Genomic DNA, 16,212 nt, shown 5'->3' on the forward strand with positions numbered 1-16,212 from the left:
GGAATTATGAAAAGTGTATTTCATGCCCCCAGGAGTCGACACTCTGGTTTTAGTGGAGTGCTACATAGATCTTTGATCTTCTGGTGTGTTGTTTAAAGGATGATTGTCATTCTCGCAAGAGGAACAAGAACTCATGGGGCCCTAGATCAAGGTGGTCCTGACATTCAAAGAGAGCAGTAGGGATTCCTTTTGGTTAAGACGGCGAGAAAGACAGAGTGCACAAAAAAGCAGCTGTAGCAGAAGCCAGTTCAGTGTGTGTGAATCTCCATCTTGAGAGGTAGCAGCTTAGGAGCTGGTTGGTTAATTTTTCCTCTTAAATCCTCTGTCAACAACACCAAGAAAGTTTCAGACTAGAGGCAACTTTGATGGGCTTTTCAAAACTGCATGCTCTTCTTTTAGTAACTGTATTGCAACCAACCACTCCACATGGACATCAGTTTCATTTAAAAAACGTGTCAAGAACAAGAACCACTATGGGGAAGACATCTAAAGGTTAGTGATGGGAACCCACAGCCTTGGGCGTCCCAACAGTGAGTCACCGACAAAGCAAAGATTTGAGCACAAGTTTCTCTGGGCCCCCAACAGAAATGTATTACATTAACATGCTCGGGAAATACTAACAAATGACAAAGCACAACCAAAGGATTTGTCAAACTCAATATACTTCAAATACACTTTTCTACAATTATAAATTATATTGCTGATTTAATATTTGAGACAGTGGCTGATCACATCTGCTTGGGGAATTTTCCAAGCCGAAGTTTCCCCACTTTTGAGCCATGACCCCCTCCCTCCCCAGAGTTGTAGATGTGACTGGTGCCTAAATTCAGCTTCACCTTGGATGTGCTTTGGACCTGCTAATTGTCACTCTCCTTCATATGTTCTCAAGCCAGACTGGGAGGCAAACATTATGGTTTAGCCACACAGTGAGTGATTTACTAAAATTAGTTCACTTCTGTTCTGAAGTGCTGATAAGGAATTTGTATGGGGATGAAATAAATAGATGTGTATGATATTAATCTAATACGTCAAGTCCTGTGTAATGAAGTATGGGGCAAGGAAGATAATAGCAATGTTCAAAACCTGGAAAGAGCTGATGCTCTTGAGTTCTCTTTGTGTTGGGTTTGTTTTCTTTATAAATCGATCATAAGTATGAAACGTTTCTTTTGAAAAAAATACTTGAACTTTTTTTAAAATGTTTTTATTTACTTTTGAGACAGAGCATGAGCAGGGGAGGGGCAGAGAGAGGGGGAGACACAGAATCTGAAACAGGCTCCAGGCTCTGAGCAGTCAGCACAGAGCCCTATGCGGGGCTCAAACTCACGGAGTGTGAGATCATGACCTGAGCTGAAGTCAGACACTCAACCGACTGAGCCGCCCAGGCGCCCCCCCAAAATACTTCTTTTTTTAATAGAGAGCGAGTGAGGGAGAGGGGCAGAGAGAGAGAGAGAGAGAGAGGGAGAGAGAGAGAGAGAAGCTTAAGCAGGCTCCACACTCAGCATGGAGCCTGATGCAGGGCTCGATCCCATGACCCTGGGATCATGACCTGAGCTGATATCAAGAGTCAGATGCTCAATTGACTGAGCCACCCAGAGGCCCCATGAAATGTTTCTAAGGCACTGATCATGCAGGGTGGGTGAAGAGAACCCCTAACTAGAAAATGCCTCCCTCCATTACTCAGTATTTTCCTAAGTATTTTCTGTGGGCCATCCATATCAGCATTACATACAGAACTCGTTAAATAAATAGATTCTGGTGGCTACCTCCTGCCCCCAGGCCTTTTCTGGGGGAGAACCGGGGAGTATGCATCTTGTAGCAAACCTCCCAGATGATTCTCAAGTACGTTAAAGTTTAGGAATCTGTGGATATTTCCAAAGGCCCCACATGGTGCTATAGATGGTGGGAATGAGACAAGAGATAATAGCAAGTTTGGAGTATTCAGCATCCAGTCTGATGGACGGAGTCACAGGGGCAGCGTGTCACCAAAGGCTAAATGATTCAAACCCTGAGGACATTTAAATGGTGAAAAACACGTATTTGTTTCTAGTGAATGCCTCATGTTTCAGCTTCACCTCGAATGACATCGAACGAGTTGTTTAATCTACTTCAAACCCAATTTTGTTTTTCTCATTAAAGAAAGCAGTGGCGGAAAGAGGTGAATTTTAATCCTCACCTGCATTTAGTATGAAGGCCAAGGACAAGAGGGTCACTATAAAAGATGAACATTTTGCTAAGGTGTAGATAATTTGAATGCAAATGCATGGCAACCTTTTGAGAAGAGAAACTCAGAAGCTGGGACTTCAGTGGGAAAATGGATAAAATATGAAGATATCCACAACAATGAATAAAAATGTCAGAATGATGGGAACAACTCAAAATTCTACCCCCACCCCCACCCCCCTTCCCTACCAACCCTTAATTCTTCTCTGAAACACTGGCATTTTGGAGGATAAATTTTGGAAGCGGGAAGGGTAGTACAAGATGGAAGGAAGGAGGTGTAGGAGGAGTTAAGGCGGAGAAAAAGAGGCAGGTATCCTCGGGGCACAAAGCTCGTTCCTCCAGAAAAGTGAGTGGGAGTTATGTGGTGGAAAAAAACCAAAGTCCTCCCATCCTCAGGCCATCATCCTTCTGGCCCTGAGTACTGATGAGATGATACTGTCCCAAACGTCTTCACTCGGCTTTGTTGTCTGCTTTGTCTACGTTGGGCTGCTCTGCTTTAAGACAAAATTGGATGCATGGAAACCCTTTGCTCAGGATGAAAGAAAACCCACTTCCTTAGAATCCGAGTTCTTAGACCAGCTTCAGCTTAACCCAGGGAGACTTTGTTCATGAGTAGACGTCTGTGCTTTTGCTGGATAGGTTCTTGCTTTTCCATTTTATTTATGTATTCTTTCCCACTAAAGAATATAAAATACTTAAAAATTGACCAGGCATGTGGTAAATGTGAGCTTCATATCAGGGATGTTCCCACAATGGATGGAGGCACTTACAAAATTTGGGGAGCAGTGGTAATAATGATTGGCTAAGGCCATTTAGGAAAATAAATATGATTTGCATGTTGGATTTTTTTTTAATAAGCAGGTTGTTTAGCAGGAATTTCAGGAAAATGTGTGTAATTAGTAGTTACAACAAGCTTAAGACAATTATTTTTAATAATACATTTATACAACTAAAACTCTTTTACTTAACACATGAATACAAGTAATAATTGCTCTTGCTGGAATATGTCATAATGATTTTGTAGAGTACATTATTAACCTCCATGACAGCATGGGAAGTGATTATCATTCTAACCATTTTTGCAGATGAGAGAATGAGTAATAGGGATCAGATGACTTGCTAGTTTCAGAAGCAAGCTGGTTATACCAATCTTGAGACTGTTTCTATCCTACCCATCACATGTCTAGGAAGAAAATCATTAAAAACCAGTACAGGGAAGTTCTTTATTTTGATCAAGTTACTATGGCTAAAACAATTGTCTTGGGGAAACTTGAAAATGCAGTAATGCATGTGGTTGTTTATTGTGTATCATTGATTTTATCTTGCTATCTCCTGCCTAGTATTGAGAAAAATCTAGGTCAGAAGAAAGACCTACATCTTTCTGAATATTAATCCCCTGAGATCCTTACCTAATTGAGGGAGAACACATAATGAAGTGTGCCTGATCTTTTTTCTTTCTTTTCCATAATGAGTTCTCATGATTCCTTAAAATAGAAGAGAAATGTCTCTTAGATTGAATGTGTAGATAATGGTGTGTGTAATAGGGTATCATCAGGGACCCAGGACAAGTTTGATTTCCCGAGAAGAAAGACGTCACTGTCCAGGTCTAATTCCGTCCATTTCTCATGCTCCATTACTGGGCTGAGAAGATAGGCATTTCCAGGTTAATAGTCTTGTACCCTAAATTGGGATTCAATATGGCGGTCGCTTTGTCAATGCTAAGTGTAAGCAGTGAGTCCTGCCTGGTGAGTAAGGGCTTCAAACACATAGAGTCCAACTCTGAGCTCTGGCTGCCTTCCCAGGTATGTGGCTTGGACCCTCTTTACAAATGTGGTGCTTCATGAGGGGGCTCCTTGTTTTCCTTTCCAAGCTCAGGTCTCTTCCAGGGCTCTATGTTTCCGCTCATGATGCTGACAACCTTAGGGTCTGGTTGCACCATCCACTGTTCATCTCCTTGTCCCCAGGCACCGGTGTGGTGAACGGGCATGAAGTCAGCGCACAGACATGTCTGCTGAAACATGACCACATCCCTGTTTCTCTGTCCCCAAAGCCTCTCGTGCCTGCCCACATACTGCTGGTGCTGCTGCCATCTTTAGATATCACACCGTTCTGCCCTCTCCATGCCTTTCCTGGGTTCAAGCTTGTGTTAGCTCTTGCTTGAACATAACCATTGCATAGGATCTTTGAGCACCTACTGTTTCGTTTCTAGGCACTGACGATGTCCAGGCAGAGTACAGATGAAGTTCGAATCGTAGCAGCATTAGGACAGGTGACGATGTTTTCCTAAAAACTGATTCGTTGATGTTAGGTTGCCCCATCAAAAGTGCATTTTTTATATTTTTCTATCTGTTTGTTGTCTAATTGCTCTAACGTTTTTTTTTTTTCCTTTGAGCCAAATGGGTCTCTTCCCACCCCCATCCATGGAGACCTAGATAGCATGTGTGAGGGCTGCTGGAAATGGTCCCACAGACAGAGGAGCATCAGATTGTGATTTATGTAACCAGCCCCATTCTCATCACGTAGCCGTGAGCGACCTGTGAGGCCCCACCTGGTCTCCCTGCTTCCCCATTTTTGCTTTCTCACCTGTTATTCACACTGCTGCCAGATTACCCTTCCTGGAGCCCAGCTCTGATTACATCATTGCCCTGCTTTGCTCAAAAGCCATTAGCGGTCCCACTTCTAACCCAATCTCGCCCTCATGCCTTGCTGGGTCTTTATGGTGCTACCCACTCTGGTCCCAACTGATCTTTCTGTGGAATGAGGCAGCATCTGTGAAAGTGTCCCGCACGGTGCCCGTTCACGTTTCAAAACCACATATTCCCTTCCGTGGATCCCTGGTTCCAGTTCCTCTAAACTTAATTTCTGTTCCCGGGAAACCTCAGGGATGTGTCCTCCAGGGTCTCAGCGGCTGGTGTTACTTCTCTGCACGCGGTGCAGTCTTGGCTGTTGGGGTCTCCCAGTGCCGCCCGCCTCCTAGTCTACATTCTGAAACTCCTCTGAGGGATGTCACGGCTTTCTCACATTTCAGCAGTTACCCGGGCCTCAGGCTGTAGGTGCAGTTTTGTTCTTCCTCTCGGAGCCCCCACCCCCGGCGCCTTGCTCGACCTCGCACTCAGCTCAGAGTATTAACAGCAGTGCCCAGGGTGCATGGGACACTTCCAGGTGCCTGACCGGGTGCTCAGTGCTTCGGTACATCGTATTAGTCTTCAAAGAGTGTGTGAAGAAGGTGCTTTTTAGAAATCCCTATTTTGCTGTGAGTGGAGGAGAGGCTTGCCCAAGGTCAAGCAACTGGTGAGGAGCAGAGCTGGGATTGAACCTGGGTGGGGAGATTTTATCCACCAGGCTGTGCTGTCAGCTGTTGGTTGTAGACTTCGTGGGTGAGTGAAGGAAGGAATGAATGAATGAATCGTGCAAAGGGTACCTGACTGGGAAGTGGCGAGTGTTTTGTTCAAATCACCACTCATCCTAGGAAACAGCGGAAGATATGCCTTCTAACAGAAGGAGCGGCTCCCTGGTACCTCTGTTTTCATGACGGTGATGCTGTGGTGGGTGATGCTCTGCCGAAGGGACAGAAGTCCCGGGGCTGGGTTCTCAGATGCCAACAGCTCATGTTACAAATGTACATCCTTGCCCACTTGTGTAGATCACTGAGTATTCCAACCCAAATATTCTGTGGAATGAGAAGCTATTCAGAAATTATTTCTTTTCCTCTTGGATCGAGCATCTTCATGCTGAACGAATCAATAGCCTGAAAATGAATTTTTAAAACGACATTTAAAAAAGTCAGTGTTCTTTCAAGAGGGGAAAGTGTCCTGTATCTCACCTGCAGATAAATAAATACAATCTGTGGTTCTCTGTGTTTCATCCTTCCAGCCTACAAGCTATCAAACACTTAAATATTTAAAGCCTCAAATTAACTTCAAGATAACACTAAAATGCACCAATGTCCTTTACCCTGATAAGAAGAGCAATGAATGATTTTAAATTAATGCCAAGTGTACATGCTCTGAATATATTAAGGAAGCCCTGTAATTTGTATGCCTGGCTGAGCCTACGATCTCTCTCCTGCTTTCTGCAGTTGAGGAGGATGGGTTGGTGTTCATTTAACAATACCAGTGACAAATGGCCCTGTGACTTTCAAAGGCAGGCAGTGGGAGGAAGCGGGCTGCAGCTCTTGGCTCTGCTTCCTTTGAAGTCCCTTGTTGCGTTAATCCCCAGCCTTGGGCTCCCTGCCCTGTGGTTTGCAGTGTGGACCCTCACTCAGTCTGAGTTGATTCTCACCAGCATCCTCGGAGGTGGGCAGGGGATGGCTTACTAAGTACCCTTCAACAAGTCAGCAAACTGAGGCACGGGAAGTTTGAGTGGCTTGCCAGAGTTCAGTGCTGTTTTGTTACTTCTGTCCTTTGGGATTTTTGGAGGTCAAGTTGCCATGGTCTTTCAGAATTAAGATATGCACCACCTGTGACCATGAGGTTGCTTCTTGGGTCTTATCCCATATCTACCGATGGGGGAAGGTCTCGCAGGCATATTGTGAAGAGGAAAAGAAAAGGCACCTTGTAGGCAAACAATACAGTGTTTATGTAAGAAAGAATTCTGTGTATTTCCATATGTAGAGATTGAGGTTTCCAAGTGCCAAGTAGAGAGATACCCAGCAGTTGTTAGCCGTGCTTATGTCTGGGGAGGGGGGGAGCGGGGCAAGGAGACTTCCAGGGGGAATTTCCCTCTATAATATTATCGTTTCCCCTACTTCCAGATGTAGTGGATGGCTGTGGTTTTAGTGCCAGTAGCCTCATTGTGGGAATTCTCGGTTTTTTGATAGAGTGAATGTTGCAGTCTAAGATACAGAAAGTTTAGAATGTCTGCTTTTTGCTACTCTGCCATTCACTCATGCTTCAGAAATGGCCCTAAAGGAAGCAAGCACATGCTTGGGTTTGGATAGCCTCAAAGGAGCGGGGGAGCTACTCGATGCCTGATATTTAACGCAGAAGTCAGCAAACATCTCAGGTGTCCCTGTTCGTAGTTGTGCGAAACCTTGTGCTTTTTTTTTTCTTGTGCTCATTATGATAGGAATTAACTAGATTTCCCAGTGTGTATTTATTTCCTAAATGCCTGTTTTACCCTCAGGCTTGTGAGCTTCTTAGGTAGGGACTGTGATTGAATGAATGAATGAATGAATGAATGAATGAATGAATCAGACCTTGTCATTCGTTCAGCCATTTGATATTAGTTTCCTAGGCTACCACGACCAATTGCCACAATCAGGGTGGGTTGAGACAACAGAAATTTATTCTCTCACGTTTCTAGGGTCAGAAGTCTGAAATCAAGGTGACAGGAGGGCCATGCACTCTCCAAATGCTCAAAGGAAGGATCTTTCTTTGCTCCTCCCAGCTTCTGGTGGTTGCTGGAGACCCTTGGGTTTCGTTGGCTTGTAGATACATCATTCCAGTCTCTACCTCCCTCTTTCCACGGCGGCCTTCTGTGTGTTTGTGTCTGTGACTCTTCTCTTCTTGTAAGGACATCAGTCCTATCGGATTAAGGGTCCAACTTACTCCAGTATGATCCTACCTTAACTAATTGTATCTGCAACAGCCCTATTTCCAAAGAAGCTTGCATTCTGAGGTTCCAGGAAGGACATGAATGGGGGGGGAAGGGGGATCCTGTTCAACCCAGTGCAGGAGCTGTAAAGAAAAACAAGAAAATTAGATAGTTCAGTGGATATTGGGGCCAAGTATTTCACTGTTGGAAAAGCGGAATAGAACTAGAGGCTAAAGCAAAAAGCAAGGATGGAAGGACATGGACAAGGAGAGGGCAGACGACATTTCTTTGAGAAACATTTTGTGAATCTTTTATTTTACTGTATTTTATTTTTTATTTTATTTTTGAGAGAGAGAGGGTGTGTGTGTGCCAGTGGGGTGAGGGACAGAGGGAGAGAGACAGAGAGAGAGAGAGAGAGAGAGAGAGAGAGAGAGAGAGAATCTTAAGCAGGCTCCACGCTCAGTGTGGAGCCCGGTGTGGGACTTGATCCCACCACCCTGGGATCATGACCTGAGCCAAAATCAAGAGTCAGATGCTCAACCAACTGAGCCACGCAGGTGTTCCATGAATGATTTTTTAAAATGCCTGTGGCATTGAGGGAGCCCTGACTTCTGTCCCAAGCACCTTACCCCTGCTGGCACCTTACCCCTGCTGGGTGCACATGGGTGACCCCTTCCTGCTGCTGAGACTTTGAATTGACGGGTGGTTGGGTGACATCATTTTTAACTGCCCCGATGGCTTGTGAGAAGCATGTGGAAAGACTTTTCATAAAGAGAAAGTTTCTCCCTTTCTCTCTGGAAGAGGCCTCGCCTGCATTCCGCAGAAGAAAGAAGCCCTTGACTTCATAGGTGAAGAATAAGCCTGAAGAGGTTCCCCAGCTGTGCACCAGCTCGCCAGGTTCCGAAAATCTCCCTGTGAGTTCATTGGACCATATTCTCTTACCTGTAGAGCTCATCTAGGACACCAATTATTCTTTAAAAAAATTTTTAAGCATTTATTTATTTTTGAGAGACAGAGAGACAGAGTTTGAGCAAGGGAGGGGCAGAGAGCGAGGGAGACATAGAATCCGAAGCAGGCTCCAGGCTCCGAGCTGTCAACAAAGAGCGGGACGCGGGGCTCGAACTCACGAACCGCGAGATCGTGACCTGAGCTGAAGTTGGATGCTTAACCGACTGAGCCCCCCAGGTTTGTGCCCCTGAACACCAGTCGTTTCTTAGTAGATGTCCCTCAGAAGAATAACAGGCGCCCAGCTGAGTTGTCACAACTGTGGAAATCGTAATCACTTGGTAGAGAGTCAGAGGAGTGGGGGGCAAGGGCTTCCTCCCTCCATTCAGCAAGCCTGGCATGTGCTTGGTGTAGGCGTCCCCGGGAAGCCCATGGGTCCTGCTTTCTAGGGACCTCTAGAAAGGTAAAAGGGACAAGGTCCTTGTAAACAGGGACCTCTAAGCCCCATGACCTGGAAACTTCTAAAACATCTGCCACAAGTTCTCGCGTGTCTACGAGGGTGTGTGGACGTGGTCACTAACGCTCACCGAGTGCCATCGTCTGCTGAGGATTCGTCTGGATGGCCCTGATGAGGGCTTGATGTCTTTCAACTTTTGTGTTCTCTCCAGCATCTTTGTAGTTTAGCTGACCGTGCTAAAAAAGAGTCACCTAAAATTCAGCCGCTTGGCTTTTGTTCTCATCGCTCACACTACCACTGCCAGTGCTGAGTTGAATGGGCAGGTCCACTTCGGGACCCTCCGGAAGCACTCTGTTTCCCTGGTGGGAATTCTGCCTCATTTTCAGGGGATGCTTAGAACCCCGGCGTCTCACTTGATCTTAGCCAAAAGGCCGAGAAGCGATAACCCCGGCGTCTCAAAGGCAGAGATACAGTCCCGTCTGGGTGCGTCTCAACCCAGAAGGCTCACGAGCTGCAGCGTGGGTGAGTAGGTCCCGTTCCCCAGAGAGTCCGATTTAACTCCTCCCAGAAATGGCCCAGGCATCAGTGCGTTCTAAAAGTTCTCCAGGCGACTCTAACGTGGAACCGGGAGGGAGCACTCCGAGCTGAGACAGTTAACGCCTCGCTCAGGCGCACCTGGGCTGCAGCCAAGCTCATGGGCAACCAGGGCGGGCTGGTGTGACGGATGCCAGTAGGTGATGGCCTCCAGGTGTGGCCACGGAGCCCGACTTCCTGCCGCCGGTGGATTCAGGTGACAAAGATGCCCTGCTGTGGACAGCAAAATGGGTCGGCCAAGCAGCTGGGGAGTGAGGTCCGCGGCCCCAGTGGGCCAGGGCAGGGCTGGGGGGTGTGGTGCAGGACTACAGAGCCCAGCAGCCCTGTCATAGGCTGCCCAAGAGCCTGTCATAAGCTCCCTGTTTGGCGCCTGGGTGGCTCCGTCGGTGAAGCCACAGTCAAGTCCGACTCTTGATTTCGGCTCAGGTCACGATCTCACGGTCGTGAGGTAAAAACCCCGCGTCAGGCTCCATGCTGGGCGTGCAGTCTGCTTGGGATTCACTCTGCCCCCACTCCTCCTCCCTCCCTCCCCCTCCTCTTCCCCTTGTGCCCCTCCCCTGCTCGCACATGTGTGTATGCACACACTCTCTCAAAAAATAAAGCATGAATGATAGTGATGACGAACAACGGTAATAGCATGTTCATTGCTTATATGGCAGCCGCTGTGCTAAGTGCTTTTCGTGCATTTTATTTAAACATCGGAAGATGGTATGATTCGTCTTCCTTTTGCTCAGATCAAATGCATGGTGGAGTCATTCAGTTGTTTTTAATTTTTTTTTTTTACATTTATTTATTTTTGAGAGACAGAGACAGAGCGTGAGCAGGGGAGGGGCAGAGAGAGAGGGAGACACAGAATCTGAAGCAGGCTCCCGGCTCCGAGCTGTCAGCACGGAGCCCGACGCGGGGCTCGAAGCCACGAACCGTGAGATCACGATCTGAGCCGAAGTCGGACAGGACACTTAATCGACTAAGCTGCCCAGGCGCCCCCCCCCCCCCCCCGCTTTTTTTAAAGATATAATTAACATGTAACATTGTGTAAGTTTAAGGTGTACAACCCGTCGATTTGATACACTTATGTATTACGGTATGATTCCTCCTGTATCAGTAGCTAATACCTCTGTCACGTCACATAATCGTCACTTCTTTTTTGTGATGGGCACACTTGAGATCGGGTCTCTTAGCAACTTGGAAGTATATCGTAGTGTAGTGTTGACTCTAATCACTATGTTGTACATTAAATCTCAAGCCAATTCATCTTCTAGTTGCAAGTTGTATCCTTAGACAAATTCTCCCACCTCCCCCTCTTCCCAGCCCCTGGTGACCACTGTTTCTACTGTTTTTGTGATTCCCCGTAGACGTGATAACATGCATCCTTTGTCGTTCTTTGTCTGGCTTATTTTACCTGCGTAATGCCCTCACGTTTCATCCATGTTGTTGCAATCGCAGGATTTTGTTCTTTCTCGTGGCTGAATAACATTCCACAGTTCGTGTGCCCGTGTGTGTGTCTCACTCTTCTTTATCTGTTCATCCATTGTCAGGTGCTTAGGTTGTTTCCGTATCTTGGCTATTGTGACGAATGCTGCAGGGAACATGGGAGTGCAGGTCGCTTTTCAATACCTTGTTTTCACTCCCTTTAAACATATACCGAGAAGTGGAATTGTTGGATTATATGGCAGCTCTATTTTTTAATTTTCTGGGGGCCTCTGTACGTTTCTCTCAAGTGGCTGAACCAGTTTACATTCCCATTAGGGCTCCCTTTCTCTCTACATCCTTGCCAACGCTTCTCATCTCTGGTCTTTTTTTTTTTTTTTTAATTTTTTAAATGTTTATTTATTTTTGAGAGACAGGGACAGAGCATGAGCGGGGGACGGACAGAGAGAGAGAGGGAGACACGGAATCCGAAGCAGGCTCCAGGCTCCGAGCTGTCAGCACAGAGCCCGACGCGGGGCTCGAACTCACAGACTGCGAGGTCATGACCTGAACCAAAGTCAGACACTTAACCAATTGAGCCATCCAGGCGCCCTGTTTTTAGTGATTTTTAATTTTTTTTAATGTTTATTTTTGGGAGAGACAGAGCATGAGGCGGGGAGGGGCAGAGAGAGACGGAGACAGAATCCAAAGCGGGCTCCAGGCTCCGAGCCGTCAGCACAGAGCCTGACGTGGGGCTCGAACTCACGAGCTGTGAGATCATACCTGAGCCGAAGTCAGATGTTTAACCCACTGAGCCACCCGGGTGCCCCATCTCTGGTCTTTTTGAGGAGAATTATTCTAACAGGTGGTTGTGATTTGCATTTCCCCTGATGGTTAGTGATCTGAGCACCTTTTCATAGACCTGTTGATCATTTGGAGTCTTTCTTGATTTTCCTTTTACCGCCGAATCCTGACCTGACCCATCAGCATTTCCTGTCAGCTTTAACTTCAGAATGCATTCCCCTTTGGACTCTTTCTCATTCTCTCCCCCGTAAGGTTATTTTTATCTTTTGCCAAGACTTCTGCAATGGTCTGTAAGCTGCTTTTCTTATTCCCGAACGCTTCCCCTCTCCCGTGTTCCCATCGAGTCATCGCACGGTAGCCAAAGCCATTTTCCAAAGCGCGCAGATCCATTGTGTCATTCCCTTGTTTAATCCTTGCCCACAGCCCTACCCTCACAGCCAGACACGTGGCACCAGGGATCTCTCCCTACTTCTCTGCCGGACACAAGATAAGCTCCCCTCCCCCAATTTAGAGCCTACCCTACAAAGCAGGGAGAAGGAGGAGCCTTCGTGGGCTGGGCTTACCCTGCGTGATCTGAAGTCAAGTTCCCGCCGCTGGTGAATAGAATTTTAGAAATTCAGTTCAAGTATGAAAAAAACAAACAAACAAACCAGTCTTACCTTCACGCAGTGCCCGAGTTTGTCGCTTGAAAAGTTTGGTTCTGGGGGTCATGTAATTCTTGTAATCCGGCTTTGATGATAACGTCTGGGTAAGGGCGTGGCTGTTACTTCTCTATCCTTGTATCTTACGTGGGACCTGGCGCACGTGGCCGCTTTTTCCCTTACGGAAATTCTAATGCATGTTTTCCTGCCTGACGTCCAAGGGAACGGAAGCTCCTTACAGACGGGAACCTGCTTTGCCCCTGCTTAGCTAGTCCCGTGGCACTCAGCCTTCCCCAGCAAGTCTGGCCATTCTGCCTAGGACAGTCAAGCCAGAGCTTTGAACTAGAATTACACAGCTGGGCTCAGTGTTTGGCTCCAAAATTGCTTCCTTAGGAGCTGGAAGATCTTTGCTCTCTTCTTCAGGAGACCTGGCTTTGTTCGCCCCAGGAGTCATGCGTGGGACCTTCTCCTAGGCTGTGCCCGGGCACAGGAGAAGTGAAAGATGAACAGGTCTCTGCTGCAAAAGGGCTTTCTTTCTCTTTCTTCCTTCCTTCCTTCCTTCCTTTAATTTAATTTAATTTAATTTAATTTTTTTTAATATGAAATTTATTGTCATATCGGTTTCCATACAACACCCGGTGCTCATCCCAAAAAGGGCTTACTTTCATGGGGAGCCAGAGAGGTAGCTGGCAATAAGAAAGCTCAGGAAACGTGGTAACAGGACGTGTTCATGGTCCTGAGGCAGCTCAGGGGAGGGAACCACCAGTTCCGCTAGGGGAAACCCAAGTAGGCTTCCTAGAGGAGAGGCCGTTTGGGCTGGCCCTTGGTAATTGAATGGAATTTTCCCAGCCGGATCCGGCGGCAGGTGGAGGTGGAGAATTGGAGGAAAGAACAGCATGTGCAAGGGGACAGAGGTGCTTTGTTCCAGAAGCACGGGGCGGTCAGGGCAGCTGGAGCCTCTCCCACAAGCGTGGGGATCTGAGTTGCCTGATACTTGGGGGTGGATTTCTGGTTCTTGTTTTCAAGTGTTAGATAAAGGTTCTTAACTTTCAGTTTCTCTAATTAAATAATTATGGCATGATGGCAGCTCTCATTATTTTAACTCCATTCACACCTCTGCAGATTCACAACAATCTCCTGTCTTACAAAGATAACGTGTCCGGGCTGAGCCCAGAGTGTCTGTCTGTGGGGAGGCAGAGGAGGTCAGGCGTTGCCTCAGGCAGGAGAGAGGGAAGTTCTCCATGACCTTCAGAAACTGTTAACATTTTGAGGCCATCCGGTATGATGCCCGGGAACAGTGATGCATAATGCGTTGTCTCAGGGATCCCAACAGCAGCAGATTCTTGCAAAGCGGAGTAGTTTGGCTGCTTTTAACTAACCAGATTGTGCCCAGAGCAGCAGGAAATCATGGGGGACCTGGAAAATTCCTGCCTGATCCCAGAAGCAAGGTCCTTCACTCCAGCGCCCTGGGACTCTGGGGGTGGGGGGAGGGTGCACTCCCTTGACAAGTGCATGGAGAGACAGGCCTGCCAGCAGGCATGGGGGTGGGCCAGCCTGGCGGGAGCTTGAGGGAGAGGAGGGGAGATGACCGCCGTGGGCCGGGCCCTGCCAGACGCTGAACGTTGGCCGGGTGAGGCAGCCGGCAGGTGGCACAGGGGAAGTTGGAATTTTGACTGGTTCTGGGTGATTTCTGGAGGGGTGGGATCAAAGGGGAGGGTCTCTGCCATCTGCTCTGTGAGTCTGGGGTGGTGATAACAGGGGTGGACTGAGCACAGAGCAGAGGCCCTTAGGAAGAACACAAAGGAAGTCCCAGGTGCCCGCTCGGTCCCAGACACTGTCCAGACTTCTGAGGCTGTCTTGTCTCCCGTCCCCCTTGCCCACTGGCCGTGGAGTTAGGCACAGGACTGAAATCAGGCTGTTTGGGTTTGTCCCCGCACCATCCACTCTGAGAAAACTGTGTAACATCCCCGAGCCTCAGTTTCCTTCTCTCTAAAGCAGAGATGGTGGGGCGCCTGGGTGGCGCAGTCGGTTAAGCGTCCGACTTCAGCTCAGGTCACGATCTCGCGGTCCGTGAGTTCGAGCCCCGCATCAGGCTCTGGGCTGATGGCTCGGAGCCTGGAGCCTGTTTCCGATTCTGTGTCTCCCTCTCTCTCTGACCCTCCCCCGTTCATGCTCTGTCTCTCTCTGTCCCAAAAATAAATAAACGTTAAAAAAAAATTTTTTAAAGCAGAGATGGTATCATAGGAGAGTCAGCGTCAACCAAGGTTTGAATGTCATTGTAATTTGCTCCTTGGAGAGGGCTCCACTACTCCTGTTCCTGCCTTCTGTCCCCTCAGACAAGGGCCCAGGCATGGGGACAGGAGGTGGGCGGGTGTCGATGGGGGCTACAGAGGTACTGGGAAGATCAGAATGTTCTCTGGGTTTCTGCACACCTTTCTTCTGGGCTCTTGCTGAAGACGGAGTCAGCGGGGTCCCCCCCCCCCCCCCCCCGTTCTCTGCTTCGAGGTTGGCGGGGACAGGATGGCCAAACGTGGACGGGTATAATCCCTTCTGGAGGGCATTTACGCCCTGAGAGCTGTGGTCTGCCTGGCCTCTGTTCCCCAGACTCATTCCTCACCATTCCCCACCTCACCCTCTGCCCTTCCAACCCCCTCAAAGATGCCAAGACTCTTGTGCCTCTGGGCCTCTGCACCTGCTGGGATCTCCCCGCCCTCTATGCCCACAGGCCTCTCACACCTCCACCCTGTTTCCCCAAGTCCAGGTCTGGCTAATGCCAACATGTCCTTTCCCAGTTGAGATATCACTGCCTCCAGGAAGTCTTCCATATTGGCACCCTCTCCTCATCCACGTTCCAAAACCCCTTTTCTGTGGCCATAGTATCTGACCTTCCCCCTCTGATGCCTTCATCACATAGGTTGTCATTGCTAGCTTCTCTTTTGTTGCTCTCCTTAAACCATAACTCTGGCTGGTAGGGATCTGGTTTTTTTTTTTTTTTTAATTTTTTAACGTTTATTTATCATGCAGAGACAGAGAGAGACAGAGCATGAGCAGGGGAGGGGCTGAGAGATGGGGAGACACAGAATCCGAAGCAGGCTCCAGGCTCCGAGCTGTCAGCACAGAGCCCGATGTGGGGCTCAAACCCACGAACTGTGAGATCGTGACCTAAGCTGAAGTCGGATGCTTAACTGACCGAGCCACCCAGGCGCCCCAATTCTAACAACTTTTTTAATGTTTTATTTAGTTTTGAGGGGGGTGAGGGGCAGAGAGAGAGGGAGACACGGCATCCGAAGCAGGCTCCAGGCTCGGAGCTGTCAGCACAGAGCCCGACACGGGGCTCAAACTCACAGACCCGGAGATCATGACCTGAGCTGAAGTCAGAGGCTCAACCGATTGAGCCACCCAAGCATCCCTATGCGTTTGCGTATTCTAGACGTTTCGTATAAATGGAGTCATACAATGTGTGGCCTTCCGTGACTGGCTTCTTTCACTTAGCACTTTACCAGGGTTCACCCATGTTGTTGCTGCCTCCATTAGCACTTTATTTCTTTTTTATGCCCAAATAATATTCCATTGTAGGAATGTGTTTTATTTATCCGTTCATCTGCT

At 47.9% G+C, this 16,212-nt stretch overlaps 1 protein-coding gene across 1 annotated transcript in view; it reads left to right on the top strand.

Moving 5' to 3' along the window:
* CD2H10orf90 (chromosome D2 C10orf90 homolog) overlaps positions 1–16,212 on the top strand; it is a 270,251-nt gene that overhangs the window by 725 nt on the left and 253,314 nt on the right. The window contains 1 exon segment of the mRNA XM_060641211.3: positions 400–492. The gene's annotated coding sequence lies outside the window, so the exon portion shown is untranslated.

This window comes from Panthera onca, chromosome D2 (assembly GCF_046562875.1).
Source record: "Panthera onca isolate mPanOnc1 chromosome D2, mPanOnc1 haplotype 2, whole genome shotgun sequence".
In the NCBI taxonomy this organism is placed as follows: Eukaryota; Metazoa; Chordata; class Mammalia; order Carnivora; family Felidae; genus Panthera; species Panthera onca.